Raw genomic sequence first — 20,101 nt, forward strand, 5'->3', positions numbered from 1 at the left:
TTGGATTTCCAAATTATATTCAATTTTGGATATCTCACATGGCTTTGTCTTAACTGTGGTCACTGAATTTGAGATTGTCTTGTTGACAAGAAAGTATAATATATCCGACTGGCAAGCTATACCTCTTGATTTCTTGCTGTTTGCAGATATACGGTGGAGAACACAAGTTCTTTTCCTTCCGTTGCTTCTTGCCCAGACTCCTCTGTCCCTGGAATTTTCCAGACAAGAATACTAGAGTCAGTTGCCATTTCCTACTCGAGGGGATCTTCCTGACCAGGGATCAAACCTGCATCTCTTATGTCTCCTGCATTGGCTTCCCTGGTGACTCAGACAGTAAAGAATCTGCCTGAAATGCGGGAGACCTGAGTTTGATCAGTCCCTTCAAATGTTAGTTGATGATATTAGGGAATTACTTTTTTTTAAATTTAGATCAGATATGGACTTCTCTGGTAGTGCAGTGGCTAAGACTATGCTCCCAATTCAAGGGGCCCAGGGTTCAATCCCTGGTCAGGGAACTAGATTCTATATGTAGAAACTAAAAAAGATCCCTCATGCCACAAATTGATGCTTTCAAACTGTGGTGCTGGAGAAGACTCTTGAGAGTACCCAGTTTGCATTACCAGTTGCCTCATAAACATCACAGATTTTTTTTTTCCAGTTGCTGCTGCTGCTAAGTCGCTTCAGTCGTCTCCGACTCTTTGTTGGTTTGTATGAATCAGGATTCAAATACAGGCCACACCATGCTGCTGCTGCTGTTGCTAAGTCACTTCAGTCGTGTCCGACTCTGTGCGATCCCATAGACAGCAGTCCACCAGGCTCCTCCGCCCCTGGGATTCTCCAGGCAAGAACACGGGAGTGGGTTGCCATTTCCTTCTCCAATGCATGAAAGTGAAAAGTGAAAGTGAAGTCGCTCAGTCGTATCCAACTCTTCACAACCCCATGGACTGTAGCCCACCAGGCTCTTCCATCCATGGGATTTTCCAGGCAAGAGTACTGGAGTGGGGTGCCATTGCCTTCTCCCACACCATGCTACTAGTTCCTATGTCTCTTTAGTTTTTTTTTTTCTTTTTTCTCCTACAGGCTCCCTTTCCATCTCTCTTCCCCTGTCCCCTCCTATCCCCTTAGAGCTTATTTTTGGAAGAAACAAGGTCACTTGTTGGACATCAACTGGGATTTTGCTGATAGTATTCCCGACTTGTTAACTGTTTCTCTGATGTCTGTATTTCCTGAAAGCAGGTAACCAGATCTACAGGCTTTCATCCCTCAGTACGGATTTGACTTTGGGGCAAGATTATGTCATATGTGGTGTGTTTTTCTGAAAAAACACATCAAGTCTGGTCATCTGTCTTTCTATGATCTTAGCAACAGTGGAAACTCAGTGCCAGGATCTAGTCAATTCATGGGGGAGGGATCTTCGCTTTAATTCTGATGCCATCACTCCTTCTTCAGGCTAAGCTGAAATGTTTCCATAAAGAGACATTTCTTGAATTGCGAGAACAGCATGGAAACACATCCATTACCATATGTAAAATAGATAGCCAGTGAGAACTTGCTGTGTGTCACAGGGAGTTCAACCCAGTGCTCTGTGACAACCTAGAGGGGTGGAATAGGATGCAAGATGGGAGGGGTTTAAGGAGGGAGGGGACATATGTAGACCTATGGCTGATTCATGTTGATGTATGGCAAAAACCATACCTGTAGAGCAATTGTCCTCCAATAATTGTATTTTGTTCTATACTTCTCAGTATTGTAAATTATAATCTTTGATAAATATTAGTGACTCGAAGGAGAAGGCAATGGCAACCCACTCCAGTACTCTTGCCTGGAAAATCCCATGGATGGAGGAGCCTGGTAGGCTCTGGTCCATGGGGTCGTGAAGAGTCTAACACGACTGAGCGACTTCGCTTTCACTTTTCACTTTCCATGCATTGGAGAAGGAAATGGCAACCCACTCCCGTGTTCTTGCCTGGAGAATCCCAGGGACGGTGGAGCCTGGTGGGCTGCCGTCTATGGGGTCGCACAGAGTCAGACACGACTGAAGCGACTTAGCAGCAGCAGCAGCAGCAGCAGCAGCAGCAGTGACTCGAAATAGATAAATATCAGGAAAAAGAGACTCTTCACACATCTCCAGGTTGGACACCTAGTGGTCCAAGGTAATCTGAACTTTGCGCAGCACATGGCAAAATCAGACACTTCTGGTCTACACTGGATGTTAATGGAGTCAAGCAGGTCATACCTGGGGCTCCTGGGTTTGGTTGGATTTCTGGGGGCTGTCATGGCAGACTTCTGTTTTCTGGGATTTCCTAACACTGGTCAGGACACTTCTATACATTCCAATCCAGCCTTGAGCAATAGCAGGAGCCTGGGGACAATTTTCCAGGAGTATTAGTCTTCTGGGGCCACAGTAGACAAAGTGCCACAGACTGGGTGGATTAAAGCAAAAGAAATTGATTCTTTCACAGTTCTGGAGGCTCAATGTCTGAAATCAAGGTGTCAGCAGGGCCACACTTCCTTTGAAGGCTCTAGGAAAGGATCTGTTCCAGGCCTTTCTCCTAGCTCCTGGTGTTGCTCCACAGCGTTCGTTGACTTGTAGACACATCACTCCAATTTCCGCCTCTTTCATCACAGGGCCTTCTTCCCATGCGTCCGTCTTTTCTTTTCTTCTAAGGACACCAGTCATGCTGGGTGAAGGGTCCATCCTACATCATTATGACCTCATCATAATTTAACTAATTACATCTGAAATGACCCTATTTCCAAATACTGTAATGCTCACAGGTTCTAGGGACAGGACTTAAATATATTTTGGGGGGCACGTAATTCAACCCGCAACAGCAGGGAACCCAGTGTGTAGGGGCAGTGGATGTTCCTCTTGCCAGCAGCATCCTGCTGACCTTGGGGAAGTAGGTGGGCTGGCAGAGAAGTCCTGAGGAACAAGTGGTTGGATTTGCTGGGACGGTGCTTCTTTCCCCAAAATGCTCTTCTGTGCTGTAGCTGAAATTGCTGTCCCTTTGGAATGTTCAAAAGACACAGTGACTAGATGTCAAAGGTATAGACAGGACCCTACGTTCTGATGGGCTTTTGCTAATTTTAATGCTGTGTGACACACGGAGCTCAACCCAGTGTTGACAACATCACCATATTGACATTATTATTAATATTTTTTATACAAGGGGTCTGCTGTGGTCTATTATGTTGGTGTGCCCCCACATTCATATATTGAAGTGCATGCGTGTGTGCTCAATCACTAAGTCGTGTTCAGTCCTTTGCAGCCCCATGGACTGTAGCCCGCCAGGTTTCTCTGTCCATGGGATTTTCCAGGCAAGGATACTGGAGTGGGTTGCCATTTCCTCCTCCAGGGGATTTTCCAGACCCAGGGATTGAACCTGCATCTCTTGCGTCTCCTGGATTGCGGTTGGATTCTTTACCACTGAGCCATCTGGGAAGCCCATATGTCCAAGTCCTAACCTGCAATGTGATGGTATTAGGAGATGGAGCCTTCAAGAGCTGTTTAGGTCATGACGATGAGCTACGAGAATTCAATCAATGTTCTTTTGAAAAAGACCGCACAAAGCATGGGAAGAATTCTCCCTCAGAGCTTCCACAAGGAACCCAACCTGGCCACACCTGGATTTTAGTTTTCTGGCTTCCAGAATGTGAGAATAAATTTTTGTTGTTTTACACCTCAATAAAATAAAATAAAGGCAACCTCACAGCGCTCCCTAAACCTTTCCACCCTGTGAAGACACACCCGACCATGCTGGCACCCTGACCAAGGGCTTCCCAGCCTCCACAACTGGAAGAAATGAGTGTCTCTTGTTTATAAGGCACTCTGTTTGTGGTGTTTTGTGGAAGCAGTCTGAAAAGGGTCCTGCCTTTTCATCTGGCACTGCAAAATGTACATGGCAAACTGTGTAGTCAGTCCTGGGTAGGCACATGAGGCAGAAGAGAGGCAGAGGAAACAGGCAAAAATCAAACATTGCTGATGGCATGGTTGGCTCAGGGTTGGCTTTTTGCCCACTTCTACTTCTGTGCCAGGTAAGCCAGGCTGGACTTCACAGAGACATGGCCTAAAGTTAAATGACAAACAAATCCAGATTGTTAAATAAGCCCTCTTATCACGCACAGCTGAGTAGCCCTTGGCACCTCTTAAATGCGAAACAAAGCCCTATTGATTATGAAGTTGTGTAAGGAAAACACTAAGCAGATGGCTCCCTGAATCAGTATTGTAAAGTGTGTGTGTGTGTGTGTTAGTTGTTCAGTTGTGTCCAACTCTTTCGTGACCCCATGTGCTGTAGCCCTCCAGGCCCCTCTGTCCATGGGATTCTATCCATTTTTTCCTGCCTTTGGACCCAAAGTGACACATCAGCTCTTCTGGGGTCTCTAGCCTGCTAGCCTTGGACTGAACTCATACCACTGGCTCTCCTGGGTTTCCAGATTGCTAACTCGACTTTTCCTTACTCAGCCTCCATAATCACTTGAGCAAATTCCTTATAAGAATCTCTTGATATATGTATCCCATTGGTTCTGTTTCTCTGGAGAACTCTGACTAATATAGAGGTCAAATAAGATGGTTGATGCTTTTAGCAATAGCCAGATCACATTGCCCTCAGTTCAGTTCAGTTCAGTCGCTCAGTCGTGTCCGACTCTGCGACCCCATGAATCGCAGCACACCAGGCCTCCCTGTCCATCACCATATCCCGGAGTTCACTCAGACCCACGTCCATCGAGTCAGTGATGCCATCCAGCCAACTCATCCTCAGTCGTCCCCTTCTCCTCCTGCCCTCAATCCCTCCCAGCATCAGAGTCTTTTCCAATGAGTCAACTCTTCGCATGAGGTGGCCAAACTACTGGAGTTTCAGCTTAAGCATCATTCTTTCCAAAGAAATCCCAGGGCTGATCTCCTTCAGAATGGACTGGTTGAATCTCCTTGCAGTCCAAGGGACTCTCAAGAGTCTTCGCCAACACCACAGTTCAAAAGCATCAATTCTTCGGTGCTCAGCCTTCTTCACAGTCCAACTCTCACATCCATACATGACCACAGAAAAAACCATAGCCTTGACTAGATGGACCTTAGTTGGCAAAGCAATGTCTCTGCTTTTGAATATACTATCTAGGTTGGTCATAACTTTTCTTCCAAGGAGGAAGCGTCTTTTAATTTCATGGCTGCAGTCACCATCTGCAGTGATTTTGGAGCCCCAAAAAAATAAAGTCTGACACTGTTTCCACTGTTTCCCCATCTATTTCCCATGAAGTGATGGGACCAGATGCCATGATCTTCGTTTTCTGAATGTTGAGCTTTAAGCCAACTTTTTCACTCTCCTCTTTCACTTTCATCAAGAGGCTTTTTAGTTCCTCTTCACTTTCTGCCATAAGGGTGGTGTCATCTGCATGTCTGAGGTGATTGATATTTCTCCCAGCAATCTTAATTCCAGCTTGTGTTTCTTCCCACCCAGCGTTTCCCATGATATATTCTGCATAGAAGTTAAATAAGCAGGGTGACAATACAAAGCCTTGACGTACTCCTTTTCCTATTTGGAACCAGTCTGTTGTTCCATGTCCAGTTCTAACTGTGGCTTCCTGACCTGCATACAGATTTCTCAAGAGGCAGGTCAGATGGTCTGGTATTCCCATCTCTTTCAGAATTTTCCACAGTTTATTGTGATCCACACAGTCAAAGGCTTTGGCATAGTTAATAAAGCAGAAATAGATATTTTTCTTGAACTCTCTTGCTTTTTCCACGATCCAGCAGATGTTGGCAATTTGATCTCTGGTTCCTCTGCCTTTTCTAAAACCAGCTTGAATATCAGGGACTTCACGGTTCACATTGCCCTAGTTACTTATATTCTCTGGGCCTTGATTTCCCCACTATGAAGCCTAGGTACACCAAATGTTACCATCAATTATATGTATATTACAGGGCTTCTCTACCAGCACTAGCAACATTTGGGTCTTATGAGTTTCTGCTGTGGGGCTGTCCTGGGCCCTGTAGGATGTTGAGCAGTATCCCAGGCTTCTTTCTACTCACTGGGTGCCTGGAGCATCCTTCCATCCAGTTATGACAACCAAAAATGTCTCCAGATGTTGCTAAATGTCGCCTCGGGGCCACAGTCGCCCCGGTCGAGAAGCACTGGTATGTAACAAATATCTCAGGCTTGTTGTTCCAGGATCTAATGACGTTGCCTGTGTTCCAAAACTGTTCCATTCACGCTACAAAAGAGACTGATTTATAATGCTGGTGTCATCAAATGAAAAAAAAATTGTTAATAACCCAGAAAGTGCTCATTTCTGTGTCGGATAAATCTGCCCTCTTGTTTCTGTAAGCCTGAGACTTCCAAGCTGGTCTGCTTGGCTCATAAAGCAGAGGTCTGCAGTTGAAGAATCTGTTTTTCCAAATCCACAGGGGACCAGAGTCATAATCCTAAACAGGAGAGAACCCAGCCAGGAGGAAGCATGTGTAGTATGCCGGCTCATGGCAGCTGTGTCTTCTGAAAATTATGGTTCGCCTGGAATACATTTCCATTTGGCTCGCTAGCATTCTGTCGAACATTACCCAAGGGTTGGGAAGGAGGAGAAGCAAAAATATAGCTTTGGGAGGGGAGACTTGGAGAGGAAGGAAGTGGGTGACAGCAAATGTTCTAAGTTTGGATGAGAAATTGGTCTTTTTTTTTTCTTTAAACCTGAAGTTTAATAACCCAGGTACAAATGGGGAGTCCGCCTACAACATGACAGCCATGAACCGATGCCAAGGACATTGCTGTGCACGGAGAAGCCAACACATAGCAGCAGAAAGCACTAAAATGACCAAACAGACTGCCTGGTTCATCCACACAGCTGACTCTTTTGGAATACTTTGCACCTCTCTGGAGCGGAAGATCAGGCCGTGAGAAAACTTCATCTCAAAACTGCACAGATCTTCCCCAATCAAGGAAGTCCTATTTGAGGAAAGCACTCCCTTGGTCCCCGTCCACACTCAAAAGTGAAACAAGGGCTTCCCTATCACAAGTCACATAAGCGTTTGAAGTTAAGAGACTGAAAGCCATGAAAGAAAACCTCAGGGAATAACCCCACGCACCCTCTTTTCTCCCGGAAATAGTGAAGGACAGGGAAGCCTAGCGTGCTGCAGTCCATGGGGTCTCAGAGTCGGACACGACTGAGCGACTGAACAACAACCCCTTTTAGCTCCCAAGCCTGGGGAGAGGTCTCGGATTAGAGATGTCTGTGTTGCTCTCTGCCTTTGCAGTCTCTAAACCGGCAAGACAAGAATAAGCCAGAACTCCATCTAATCTTCCCCACAGCTTGGGGATTTGCATTATTTAAATATATGGGAAGCGCCCATCATTGAGTAACTATTCCAGCATTTAAAGAATGCCAAACAATGAGCCATTTCTTCTTCAGACCCACTCCTGCCCATTTCCGTTTTCCTCTCAGCACATTGTGTAGAATAACCCAATGTGTCACTTCCTAGAACACTCGATTGTTTATACAAGCAAGCAAGACTTCTCTGGCAGTATTTATTTCTCTCATTTTCAACATGACGATTGCAAGCTTCCCGGGGCTCCCTTTTTCCAGAAGCTTCTCAGGTATTGAATGTGGAGAGAGGCATTGAATGTGTGAGTTTCGTCCCTTCCTTGATAAGTCAAGGTTCTCCTTTGGGAAGAGAAAGTGGAATCTAAGTAAAAAACCTTCCAATTCTGTATGCTTGCCTGGCATGCAAGGAGTGTGCTGGATTGACTCCTTAACAAGCATTTTAAAGAAAATATTCTCCAAGCTCCACTTGAGGGCAAATTTTCACAGTTGGGGCAAAGGGATTTCCCAGAGGGTCTGTGAGGAGAACAAGTATTCGCATCGCCAGTACCCAGGGTCTAAATGGATTTTTCCTGAGCTGTATTTCCATCAGAAATCTTGGTGGGAGGAGAGGTCATTACAATGTTTGTACTTTTGTTGTTGGCAAGGCTGTGGTTTGAATATGGAGGCAGTGAAGAATGCGTAATTGTGTTTTCGGCTCGGAGGAAAGCCTCCTCTCCCTGCACTGTTTTATGTGTGCTTGTGTTCTTTAGTCCAACATGGAAAGCCCCACTCGACTGTGGAAAAGACTGGCCTTATTCTCCCAAACACAAAACACATGCACTCAGTTCTTCCCAATTTATGGCAAAGCCAGAAGGTGACAGTCCCTTCGAGATAGTCTCCATAAATTTCTCTTGCATCCCAAAGCCCCACACAGGTCTTTAGGGACCATCAGCTTCTGCCTGGGGCAAACAGTACAAGTCAAAAGGGAAGATGGAGCAATACACAGGCCTCAATCATCCCATGTTCTAGTTTCTTCCTTTAGTTGCCTCATTTGAGGAAGACAAATGCAGTGGGCCTGCTTGGCTTCTCTGAGTCAGAGGTCCCGGGATGCTGTGGGGGCCTGTGGATGAAGCTTTTTCAGGTAGGGGCTTCAATGTGTCTCCACTTGCATGCATGACATTTCTTCCGAATTCTCCTCGGTTGATGTGCAAACGAAATTAGGAATACCTGTAGATGTTGTCATGATAACCAAATGGTGTATATTTGCTAAGTGTTCCAAAGAATAAGCACAACAGACTGTCTCTCAGCAGCTACATGTGCCAAGGGACGAGAGCTCAGGACTTGGGAATTTAAAGACCCAAACCTCATTTTCCTCATCCACACCATCTCACCATCTTCCTTTCAGTCTCCCAAGGCCTCCCCTGAGTTCTGAATCTGAAGCTGGCACACTGGCTTGGTTTGTAGAAAAGTCACAGTCCCAGGTGCCTATTTCGGGTTTAGTCCTTGACTTGAGGGGTAGGGGCGCACAGACCCTTTCCTGTTCTCTGCAGCATCGCTGCACCTTGTGGGTCCACCGTCAGTCCAAAAGAGTCCAGAAGAAGATCTTATCGTCAGCGAAAGGCCCGTCAACACTTGCCTCTTAGCTCCTCATGGGCTGTAGCTTCCCCCACCCCTGACTCTTTATCTGATACTTTTTCATCTTGCCTTTCCTTCTGTGAGTCCTTTGATGTGTGTGGGTGTTCTCTCTCTGCAGAGGTTGGCATCACTCCAATGTACTCCAGCCCCATTCAGGATAATTTCGATAGCGCCCAGATTTGTGAAATTCTGAGATGACACGATGCCTGGGAGGGCGGGGCGGGAATGCGGCTTCAGCTTGGCCATGGTGGGTGGTAGGGTGACTGCGGTGTGGGCAGGGGGAAGGGCACAAGGCGGTGGCAGACCCCTTGGTAATAAACCACGGCAATCAGAAGGGAAGATGTCACGGCGGGGATTCTCAGCACTGGGCCATTCTCTGGAACATGCCAAGATCACAACATATTTGCTCTTTTGATACTCTGTGCCCCTTTCCCTTGGACATTTAATAGCTGTGCATGTTTCATTAAAAGGACTCCAGTGGTGGAATTTCCGGCATATGACATTCGGGTGGGGGTAGACTCTAGGGGAGCAAGGAAGCTTCTGTGCTCTGGTGGGAGAAGAGGCGGAAAGGCTTCTTCGGACGTGTCCTAATTACAGTCTCCATGCCTGCACATTCCTTTTTAAAACAATTTTCCCCTTATAAAAGGAATAGAACCCTTTTACAAACCATTTCGAAGGCAAATAACTAAAAAAGCAACCATCCCACTGAAGGAATGCAAACTACTGTGAGCATTTGGGGACATTTTCCTCCCTTGCTTCCCCTATGTAGCTAGATTTGAATCGCTGTTAGGGTTTTTATTAGAACTTTTTGTGTCACTGTAACAGTGTTTTAAAACCTCTCTGATACTTTCCTGCGTTTCCTGGCATTGTCTTGTGGCCAGAGATCTGGGGCACTAAATAACTGGGGAATTTGGAGCAAGAAGAGAGCCAGCCCTGTCTTTGGACTTCAATTTCTCCAGCTACGAGTTGTGCATGTAACATAAAATACCAACAGCCATAGAGGTTTCATGTTTTAGGAGCTGACCTGGCTTCCTCTCAAGCAGAGGCCTACTTGGGTCTCCACTCAAACCATCGGATCTCCCAAACTGGAAGATGGAAGAGCTCAGGGCAGGTCAGCGGGTCTGACCCGGAGTGGGGACTTCACATCAACCCAGCTGGGGCTCTCCTAGCAGGGACGAGAAGTGGCACCTAACCAGCTCCCCACTTTCAGATGTCCCCCAGGCCCCAGCCCAGAGGACCGGCCTCAGGTTCCTCCTCCAGCTAGGGAGCTCCTTCAATCTCCCTTCAGGGGACCTACCCACCTTCGCGGGGGGCATCCTCGGTTTTTGGGAGACCTAAGGCGCAGCTCCCCTCCCCCATCAAGTGGGCAGAGAGGAGGACCCCAGACATCCAAGGCCTGGGAATGGGTGCAATGAGGTGACCGCCCTCTCCCCCGGGAATTGTTTGGGTCCCAGGAGTCAGCCCCCGGCAGGCCGCGTCTGCAGCCCGGGTGGGGCTGCTAACCTCCCGGCCCTCCTTCCTCTCCGCGGTGGCCCGGGGGCGGACGGACGCGGCGGCGCCCATCCTGGCCCCCGTGCGGTTTCCCGGCGAGGCCCAAGGAGGTGGTGGAGGAGAGAAGAGGGAGGAGCGCGCGGAGCAGGAGGGGAAGACCAAGGAGCAGGGGGCGAGCGTTGGGAGGGTCGGAGCAGCAAGCGGGGGAGGAGGAGTAGAAGCAGCGGGCGGGGGTGAGGGGGTGGGGGCCCGAAGGGCCGAGAGCCAAGGAGCCCCCAAGGGAGACTGGAGGCGGAGCAGCCAAGGGAGATCGAAGGGCTTGCAGCAAGCGGGGGAGGAGCCGCCGAGGACGAAGGGGTGGAGGGAGGGCCGGGCCCACTGACAGGGCGGGGCCTGTGTAGCCCCGCCCCCAAGACGGTGCTGTGAAACGAAGATGGCCGGGCGAGCCGCGGGAACTGAGGGGCTGCTGGCAGCGGCTGCGGCAGCTCTGGGGCTGTGACTCCACGCGCGGCGGCGACCCGAGTGATCCAAGCACTGCAGGCGGCGTCGCGCAAGGCCGGGTGGGCGGCGGGCAGGAGGAGGTAGGCGGGCACCGGTGCGCGGGCGCCGGGCGGAGGATGCACCGGGCGCGGCGGGCGGGTCCCCGCGGCCGCCCCCGCGCCCCGAGCGCCGGGCCTTAGTGCTGGCGGACGAGGCGGCGCGCGTGGGGCGGCCGGGCGGCGGCGGGGCCCGCGCCGTCATGCCGTGGCTGAGCGGCGGCCGGCGGCGGCGGCGCGGACAGCCCCGCGAGGCCCCGCGGGAGCCACCGCAGCCGGCGCAGCCCCCGCGGGAGCCGCCGCCGGCCGCGCCCCCCGCCGCGGCCCCCGTGCCCCCCGCGCCCTCGGCGCCCTCCGCGCCGCCACCGCTTCGGGCCCGGGAGAGCGCCGAGCTGCCGCTGCCTGCCGGCTGGGAGGAGGCGCGCGACTACGATGGCCGAGTCTTCTACATCGACCACAACACGCGCCAGACGTCGTGGATCGACCCCCGCGACCGGTAAGGGGGGCGCGTGGGCCAGGGTTAGGGCGCCCCATACCTTGGGCCCAGGGAGAGGATCAAGGACCCGGGGGCCCTCCGGGGTCTGGGCGAAGATCGTGCGTCCTCTGGGCCCGGAGGGAATCCGGGTGCCCCCACCCCCGGGACCCTGGTCGAAGATTGAGGCTCTCCCTCTCCCGGCCTCGAGCCCCTGGTGTGCGGAGCCCCGGCTTCCACCGCGGGACGAACACTCTGACTTGGTTCTCTCACGTCACCCGCTGACCGATGCCTGGGAGCTGGGCGCCTGTAATTTCCTCTCCAGGGGCTGATGGATGGCCATCTTCCTTTTTCCGCTGCAGTCTCGCCCATCCCTGCCGGGCCTCTGCGGCCCACCGTCCCCGACTGTGGGCCCACAGGCGCCCCTCAGCCCCGCGGTGGCCAAATGAGCTGTCATCTTGTAGCACAACCGTGCGTCCCAGCCTCGTGGTGTGGGTTCCTTGTCTGGCGGCTTCAGCCTAGTTTCCAGCGAAGACTGTGCCAGATGGGACACTTCAGAGTCTTTGGAGTAACCATCAAACTGGGGTGGTTACTCTTCAGCGCCTTAGAAAGTGACTTCAAATTCTAGTTGAAAAAGCCTTGTGTACTGCGGCCAGAATGGACTATGATTAGACCCATATGCTTCTGGGATAAAGGGAAAACAAGAGTTGAATTTTAGGTTTCCTTTCTGTGCAAGATGTGAGGAGAGCCTTCAGTTGTCTCATTATTCATGTGAATGAATCCCCCGGAGTGAAAAACGGATTCTTCCAAAAGCAGTGCTAGATTGCCATTACGTTTCATGTAATGACTGTTTTCGATAACTTTTTGTTCCATTGCCTGTTGGTTTCAGTGGTTCAGCTGCTTTTGGGGAGAGGCATTTCGGGATTCTCTTGAAACCCAGGGATTCCAGTGATTAACTGATATCTTGTCCTCTCTGGAGCAACTTCTCCTCCAGGTTGGGTCTGAGTACCAGAAAGGAAATACTGCAAGCTTCCCAAATGATTTTAAGACTTGAAAAGGCCCAGCGTGGTGACAGGCTCTTACATCTTCTAACCTGCACAGGAAAGGCAGCACTACATGGCACTGGCCTTTGAAAATAAACTTTTCAGGAGGGAAGCTGCTGAATTATTGTTTGAAGATTTCTCTAGGTTCAAATAGGGAAAGACCAAGAAGGGCAAAAGGCTCGTGGTTCCCTAACATTCTCTTTGAACCTGGCCAACTTCTGGACTCAGAAACTCAGAGAAATTATAGCACAATTTATTGGCTTAAAAAGGTGCTTCGTTATTTTAAAAATCAGGTGAGATCATATTATAATTTTAACTAAAGCCTAGAGCCACAGCTGTCTGATCAAGCCTTGGAAGGTTCTGGAGTTGGTAGAACTGCTTCGAATGTAGTGCCCTTCTATGTTGTATGTCTGTTAAAAATCCAAACAACTGGAAAATGAGCCAATTAAAAGTACTGTTTTGCTTAGAAAAGGTGAAGACCCATTTTATGAAGATAATATAAAACAGTTGTGGTCACATTGGAGTGTAGATTCATGAGGAAAAGTATAAATACAAGAATTTTAATTTTATGGGCACAATTCAAGACATAGGTGAGCTGACCCCACAGAAGACAGCTGGTAGAAACTTCCTTTCTGTGTATTTCATACACATTGCCTGCGTTCCTCTTTCCAGAAAGCTGTGTTACTGAATGACATTTTCACCCTTTTCAGACATCACTCATGCTACAAATTTTTAAAAAGTCCAGTTTCTAATGTTCAGAGTGTCGATGGAGTGAACAAAAGTAGATGGTTTGCATTTTTTTGTAAAGTAAAAACATGTGTACAGTTTTATGAGACATTGTTTTTATAGTGAGTGAAAATTCAGTAGGGGACAGCTTGCACTTCAGCTCCCATAATACCTTGCCCGAAATATGTATGGAATGTTCAGCAAGCCACAAACATTTAAGTGGAGTCTACGGAAGGGTGTAAATGCTGTAATAGTCGTTCTCCTTCTTCTTTCAAAACAGAGCCCTGCCGATTTTTATTAGTGACTGATTATCCTTTAAGGTTGTGATTGATTTTTATGATATGGAAAAAATTATGTGTTGGAGCACAGCATTTTCTCCTTGTGCATCTGACACTTAAAACCCTTTTTGAGTCGAGTTTGATTCACAGGACCAGAAAACGGTATTCAAGAAATGAAGACTTCCCCCAAACAGCTTCCAAATGGAGAACTGTCAGAAGAGGCAAATAAATAGGTTCTTAAAGGCAATGAAATTATGGAGAAATAGATGAATGTAGTTGGTTAGGTGAAGATTCTTGCTGACTGAAAGCATTTCATATATAATTTATGAAAACTGTAATAGCATAAAATATGCTGCTGTAAGCAAAGTAACCGAGGGCCAAGGGTTGTGAACAAACTCTTCTAGAGTTGTATAGTAATTCTATTCAGTGTTGTGTCTAACAGCATTTGTATTGCATGTTGGTGAATTATTGTAGCTGTACTTTCTTTTTCATGTTACAACAAAGAGGTTGCAAACCTAGGGAAATATCTTTACAGATGTGGTTACAGATGTGTAAAAAAATCTCAGTATTTTCAAAACAGAATTTTTTAATTTTTTAAAAATTAATTTATTTATTTTAATTGGAGGCTAATTACTTTACAATATTGTACTGGTTTTTGCCATACATTCACATGAATCAGCCATGGGTATACATGTGTCCCCCACCCTCAACCCCCCTCCTATCTCCCTCCCCATCCCATCCCTCAGGGTCATCCCAGTGCACCCGTTCTGAGCGCCCTGTCTCATGCATCGAGCCTGGACTGGTGATCTATTTCACATATGGTATTAGGCATCAGAACAAATTTTTTAGTTGGATTATGAACTCACTGTAGGTTTAAATTCACTATCTCTGCAGATCAGTACTGTGCATATAATTTTCATAGTTTTCTGGGAGTCATACCCCAAAACTTTGTTTAAAAATAAACAGTTGGAACCTCCCTGGCAGTCCAGTGATTAAGACTCCTTGTTCCCAATGCAGGGACACGGGTTCGATTCCTGGTCAGAGAACTAAAATTCTACATGCTGCACGGTGAAGCCAAAAAAATCAAATCAACCAGTCAATAAAGTTAATTCACCGTTTCTGTGACTGGTATTTTCTGTGGGTGAGTTGCGTGTGTAGTGGCACATATGTATTCCACATATATTAACTTGGAGGTCAGTGGCCACTTTATAAAAAGGTATTTACCATTTAGATGGAAAATACAGGAAGAACTTTTTTGCCTCTCTTAGAAAAATTCAGGGACTTTGATGGTTGTATATTTGTCTGCTTTTGACATTGTATTGTTATTAACCTTTAGATGGACTGAGCAGTTGAAACTTACTGTTCTGTTTTCCATAGCTCAGTTGGGACTGTACATTACTGGAAATGCCAACCTCAGGCACTTTAAGAGTGGTGGACATAGCACATTTGAGATCAAAGCAGAGTATAAACGATCAGGATGATGGCGGCAGGCCCAGCTTTTAGGTATCCATTTGTTCACTAGCTGGGGTTTGACCTGCGCCACATGGAGAAATCCTGTGATATATCAAAAGTTCTTTGAATAGGCTATTGCTTTAAAGAGAAAACAATCCATGGTTCTCGAATTTTGCCAGGTTGGAGCCCCACATAACAGGGCCAGATGACACCATTGCTGTGTTCTTAGAACCTTTATTCAGTGTTAATAGGAGGTTTACTGTATTTTGGGTTTCCCTGATGGCTCAGCAGTAAAGAATCTGCCTGCAATGCAGGAGACACAGGAGATATGGGTTCGGTCCCTGTGTCGGGAAGATCCCTTGGAGAAGGAAATGACAACCCATTCCAGTATTCTTGTCTGGAAAATCCCATGGACAGAGGAGCCTCACAGGCTATAGTTCATGAGGTTGCAAAGAGTCAGACATGACTGAGCATGCACTCAACTCAACTTAGTATATTTATCCCACAAGGTCTATTTTGGGATTATTACCAACTTTGTGATAAATAATGATTTTTCCATTTTTCATTCTTTAAGATTATAGGGGGGTGTGTGTGTGTATTTGTATATACATAGAGGAGTGTCTTGCTTTTAAATCCATAAAGAGTGGACTTCTGTAAGAATCTTCTTCCATTTAGATTATCAACAACCATTTCTTGATTTGTTCTTGGTCTAATATCTTTCTTTTTTTTTCTTTAAGAAAAGTGAGTGGAAAAGTCAGTCATTTCTAAAAATAGCTCCCGGATGTTTGGAAATCTCTTAGTTTCCTTTTCTTCCCTGTTGCTCTGATTTTGGAAGTGGAAATTGTGTTTCCCCTTCTCCCATAGGTTCTACTGCAGAAACCCATGGGTCAAGTGACGTGTTAAAGGTCACTTTAACACTTGAGCCCAGTGAGCTCTTCTTGCCCAGGTCCTTTTGCTATTTGGCTGCCTTTCCAGTAAATTCAGTAAAATTAATCTGATGGAATAAAAGCAGAGCTAAAATTTCCTGAGTTCAGTTATTCTCATTTCAATCCAGTCAAATAAAGTAATATTCATAGGTTCTTGGCCTCCTGTGTGCTAGGATAGTGGATGGAGACCAGGTTTGTGTGGGAGATGGGAGACCCAGAAAATGCAGACAGTGGTGGTTGCCAGACACCCTCAGTAGAAGGTGGTGGCTTCTGAGAAAAGGAGGTGGCTCAGTAGAGCCTGGGGGTTCTTTATCCTTGTCCATTGTCTCCTAGGTTGAGTGTATCTCACACTTCCTTAGCATTGGGGATGAGAAGAATGCTGCGGACAAGGAACTGCTAGGTGTTTGGAATAAGGATGGGAACCGGTTAGCTTGACTGACCCAGAGTCTTTGTGTTAGGCAGGTCAGGCCCAGGCAAGACCACGTGGAGCTTGAATCCTCCAGCTTTGGGCTTAAAAGAGCCAGGATGGCCTCTTCCCTCTCCTCATCTTGCATGTGAGGGCCATAGCCAAGGGGTAGGTTCCACCCACTGTGGGAGGAACCGGGACTTGAACTGAATCTTCTGACCATGATCAAATGCTCTGTCACAGACGTCACCCCACTGCCCTGTCCCTATTCAATTTGAGGCATCCTGCCTCTCTTCATTCATTTGTTGGCTCATCTGTCCATTCATTCAGTAACTGTTTCACAGCCTCCCCATCTCAGGTACCCTTCCGGGTCCAGGAAGCACCAGTGGCGAGCACCAGCAGACGGGTACCTGCCTCCAGTGGGGCTCACACGTGCTCATGTTCTATTTATCCTGAGGCCTCACTGTGTTCTTCCTGCCTCCTGCTTTCTCCCTGCTGGGGTCCCTTGGGTCTTAGGACATACGAGGGGTGCTGCTTGTGGGCCACCCACTCCAGGGCACTGTCACTGAAAGCTGACAAAGGCTGCATGAGCCGTCAGTGGGACGATGATGGAAGTGAAGCCCAGAGGCTTGCCTTAGTAACCTTGCTTCCCAGAGCCAACAAAGAGTGGCGTCTGTCTGACTCCAGACTTGAACCGAAATCGACTATCTATACCTTCCCCTCCCTTGGCTTGGTAACCGTGTGCCCCCTGTGCTATGTTCGATTCCCCTGGTTACTTTTATCTTATATTCATTGTTGTTTGATATTTAAGAGACCTCCTCCCTGTCCCTCCCACCCAGATAGAAGAATGGCACTCCAGAGATGTCCATGGCCTAGTCTCCTAAATTGATAAATAAGTTACTTTCCCAAAGAAATGGCCTTGGTAGGTGGGATTAAGTTAAGAATCCTGAAATGAGGTGATCATCCTGGATTATCTGGCTGGGCTTAGGGTAAGCAGAAGAGACCTGACCAGAGGGAAGCAGAACTCTCAGAGTCAGAGAAGGAGATGGCGACAGCAGAAGCAGATGTTGGAGCTGTGTGGCCAGGAGCCAAGGAATGTAGGCGGCCTCTCAAATCCGGAAGAGCCAGGAGGTGTATATTTCCTTCGCGCTTCCAGATGGAGTGCGGCCCTGCTAACACCTTGCTATTGGCCGAATGAAACTGATTTTTGACTTCTGACCTCCAGAGCTGTGAGACGGTAAACGTGTGTTGTGTTAAACCGCCTGATTTGTGGCAGTTCCTTACAGCAGCAGTAGGAAACTCTTGCACCCTGTGTGTTGTTTCCCAGAGAGAATGGAAGGGTCTGGTCAGCCTGGTGTTGTTGATAAGAGCCGCACGGGCTGAGGTGTCCTGGGTGCTCAGGGGCTGCTGGACCAGGCATTTTACATCCGTTTTTCTCCCAGGCTCCTCACAACACCCCTAGGAGTCCTGTTCCTCGTGAGTGGGGCCTGGAGTTTCAGTCATGTGAGGCACCAAGTCCTGCTTGATGAACTAGCCATGTATGTGTGATGGACAGGGTGCACTTCTGAGAGAAGAGGGCAGTCAGAAATTGTCGGAGGTTTTCACAGATGCTGATGGATGTGAGCTAGAGATATTCAGGGCTCTTGGATTAGAAAAATTGAGGATTATGTCAGAGAAATTGTGAGGAGACAAGCAGTGCACAGGACTTAGCCAATGCTTGAATTAAGGCAGGGGAAACCAGGAGGTGGGGGGTGTCAAACGAACCTTTTTTGCTGATACCTTAGGAGTAGTTGGGACTCAGCAGGGGCCGGGGTGGAGGCCTCCTATCAACCCCACTATCAACCATCACTATTTTTGCCACCATTGTTGTTGATAATGTTATGTTTAGTGATTTGGTTACATAGAGAAACAAGTGGGTTCATTCAGTGTGCTGTACTGCTGATAGACAGGGGCCTACAGGGTGTCCAAACTGAGCAGGTGTTACTTTAGACTGGGGTTTTGGAGCCCTGGCACTGTAAATGTTTCAGTTCAGTTCAGTCACCCAGTTGTGTCCAATTCAGGCTTCCCTGTCCCTCACCAACTCCCAGAGCTTGCTCAAACTCATGTCCATTGAGTCAGTGATGCCGTCCAACCATCTTATCCTCTGTCGTCCCCTTCTCCTCCTGCCTTCAGTCTTTCCCAGCCTCAGGGTCTTTTCCAATGAGTCGGTTCTTTGCGTCAGGTGGCCAAAGAATTGGAGCTTCAGCTTCAGCATCAGTTCTTCCAAAGAATAGTTGGGACTGATTTCCTTTAAGATTGACTGGTTTGATCTCCTTGCTGTCCAAGGGACTCTCAAGAGTCTCCTCCAAGCTGTGTCTGTGAATGTTTGGGGGTGGGTAATCTTTTATTGTTGGACTGTCCCGTGTGGTGGAGGATAGTTAGCAGGACACCTGGACAGGTTGCAGCATCTCTGGTCTCTCTGCTAAGTGCCTGCCAGTAGCGCACCTCTCCAAGTCACGGCAAAACCAAAAGTGATTTCAGGCATGACCCAGTATCTGCCTGGGAGCCAGATGGCCTGATGAAGATGCTCAGTTGTGTCCAACTCTTTGTGACCCCATGGACTGTAACCCATCAGGCTCCTCTGTCCATGTGATTCTCCAGGCCAGAATACTGGAGTGGGTTGCCATGCCCTTCTCCAGGGGAGCTTACCAACCCAGGGATTGAACCCATGGCTCCTTCATTGCAGGTGGATTCTTTACCATTTGAGGCACCAGGGAAGCCCTCACCTACCATAGAACATACCATTTTAAACTGCACCATTTAGTGTTCATACATTTACAAGGTTGTGTGATCACCACTGCTATGTGATTCCAGAGTAGATTCATCGCCTCAGAGAGAAAGCCTGTACCCATTAATAGTCATTCCCTATCTCCCCATCTCTTGCAACACAGTTCTGTTCTGTGTCTCCAGATTTCTCTGTTCTAGACATTTCGTGTATGTGGAGTCATGCAGTCTGCGGACTCCTGCGTCTGGCTTATCTCATTCAGCATCATGTTTTCAAGATCTGTCCACATCGCAGCCTGGATCAGTGCTCCATTCCCTTTCCTTGCCAAATACTGTTCCCTGGTAGGGCTGCTGCCTTGGAGCGACCCACCTGTCCAGGTGTCCTTGCAGGATCTAGGAAGTAACTGTGTCTTTAATTCGATGAATGTCAGCTCCTAGCTGTTCTACTCACAGAAAAATGACCATTTCTCTGTTTACAGTGTCAAAATGTAAACATGACCTTGTGTACTCGGTGGGGGGAAAAAAAAGAGCTCTCAGACTGGCTGTGATCAGCTGTTGTCTGTTCCCATTGGTCTTCTGCTTGTTTTGGCTCCTTGAGAATGGGGAGCAGGCTTCGCCGCTAGAGACGTGCACAGTCTCAAGCTGGCTGGGAGCTTCAGGAATGCTGGTGCCTCCATAACAGGGCCCGGTAGCCCCAAGTTTTAAGCTCTCCTGGAGATTACAATGTACAGCCAGGAGTCACAGTGTGGCTCCAGGGCTAGTGGAGAAGTAAGGCTTAGGAAGTGCTGATGGTTAACAGAATTGGGGCACTGGGTGCATTTATGAATTTTTCTCTGTCAGTTGGGCAAAGATGGTTATCTGTCTCATTCAGAAAGAGGAGAAGGTACCCTCATCCTGTGCCTCATTGCTCGCACGACTGCAGGACCTTGCCTGTCATGTCGGGGACCAGGCTGTATCACTCCAGCCAGTTTGCCAGGGCTCCAGTCTCCAAGGGGTTGGGGAAGCCTGGCATTCAGAGAGCAGCCCAGAGATGGTCTGGCTGCAGCCAGCCATCCTTGCCCCCTCCCTTCCATTGCCCTGTCC

General features: G+C 48.1%; 1 protein-coding gene across 1 annotated transcript in view; it reads left to right on the top strand.

Annotated features, from left to right (window-relative positions):
- The first annotated feature begins 11,280 nt into the window (after positions 1-11,280).
- Positions 11,281-20,101, top strand: part of WWC3 (WWC family member 3) — a 107,788-nt gene continuing 98,967 nt past the window's right edge. The window contains exon 1 of the mRNA XM_018044719.1: positions 11,281-11,448. The gene's annotated coding sequence lies outside the window, so the exon portion shown is untranslated. The remainder of the gene's footprint in view (positions 11,449-20,101) is intronic.

This window comes from Capra hircus, unplaced genomic scaffold, assembly GCF_001704415.2.
Source record: "Capra hircus breed San Clemente unplaced genomic scaffold, ASM170441v1, whole genome shotgun sequence".
NCBI lineage: Eukaryota > Metazoa > Chordata > Mammalia > Artiodactyla > Bovidae > Capra > Capra hircus.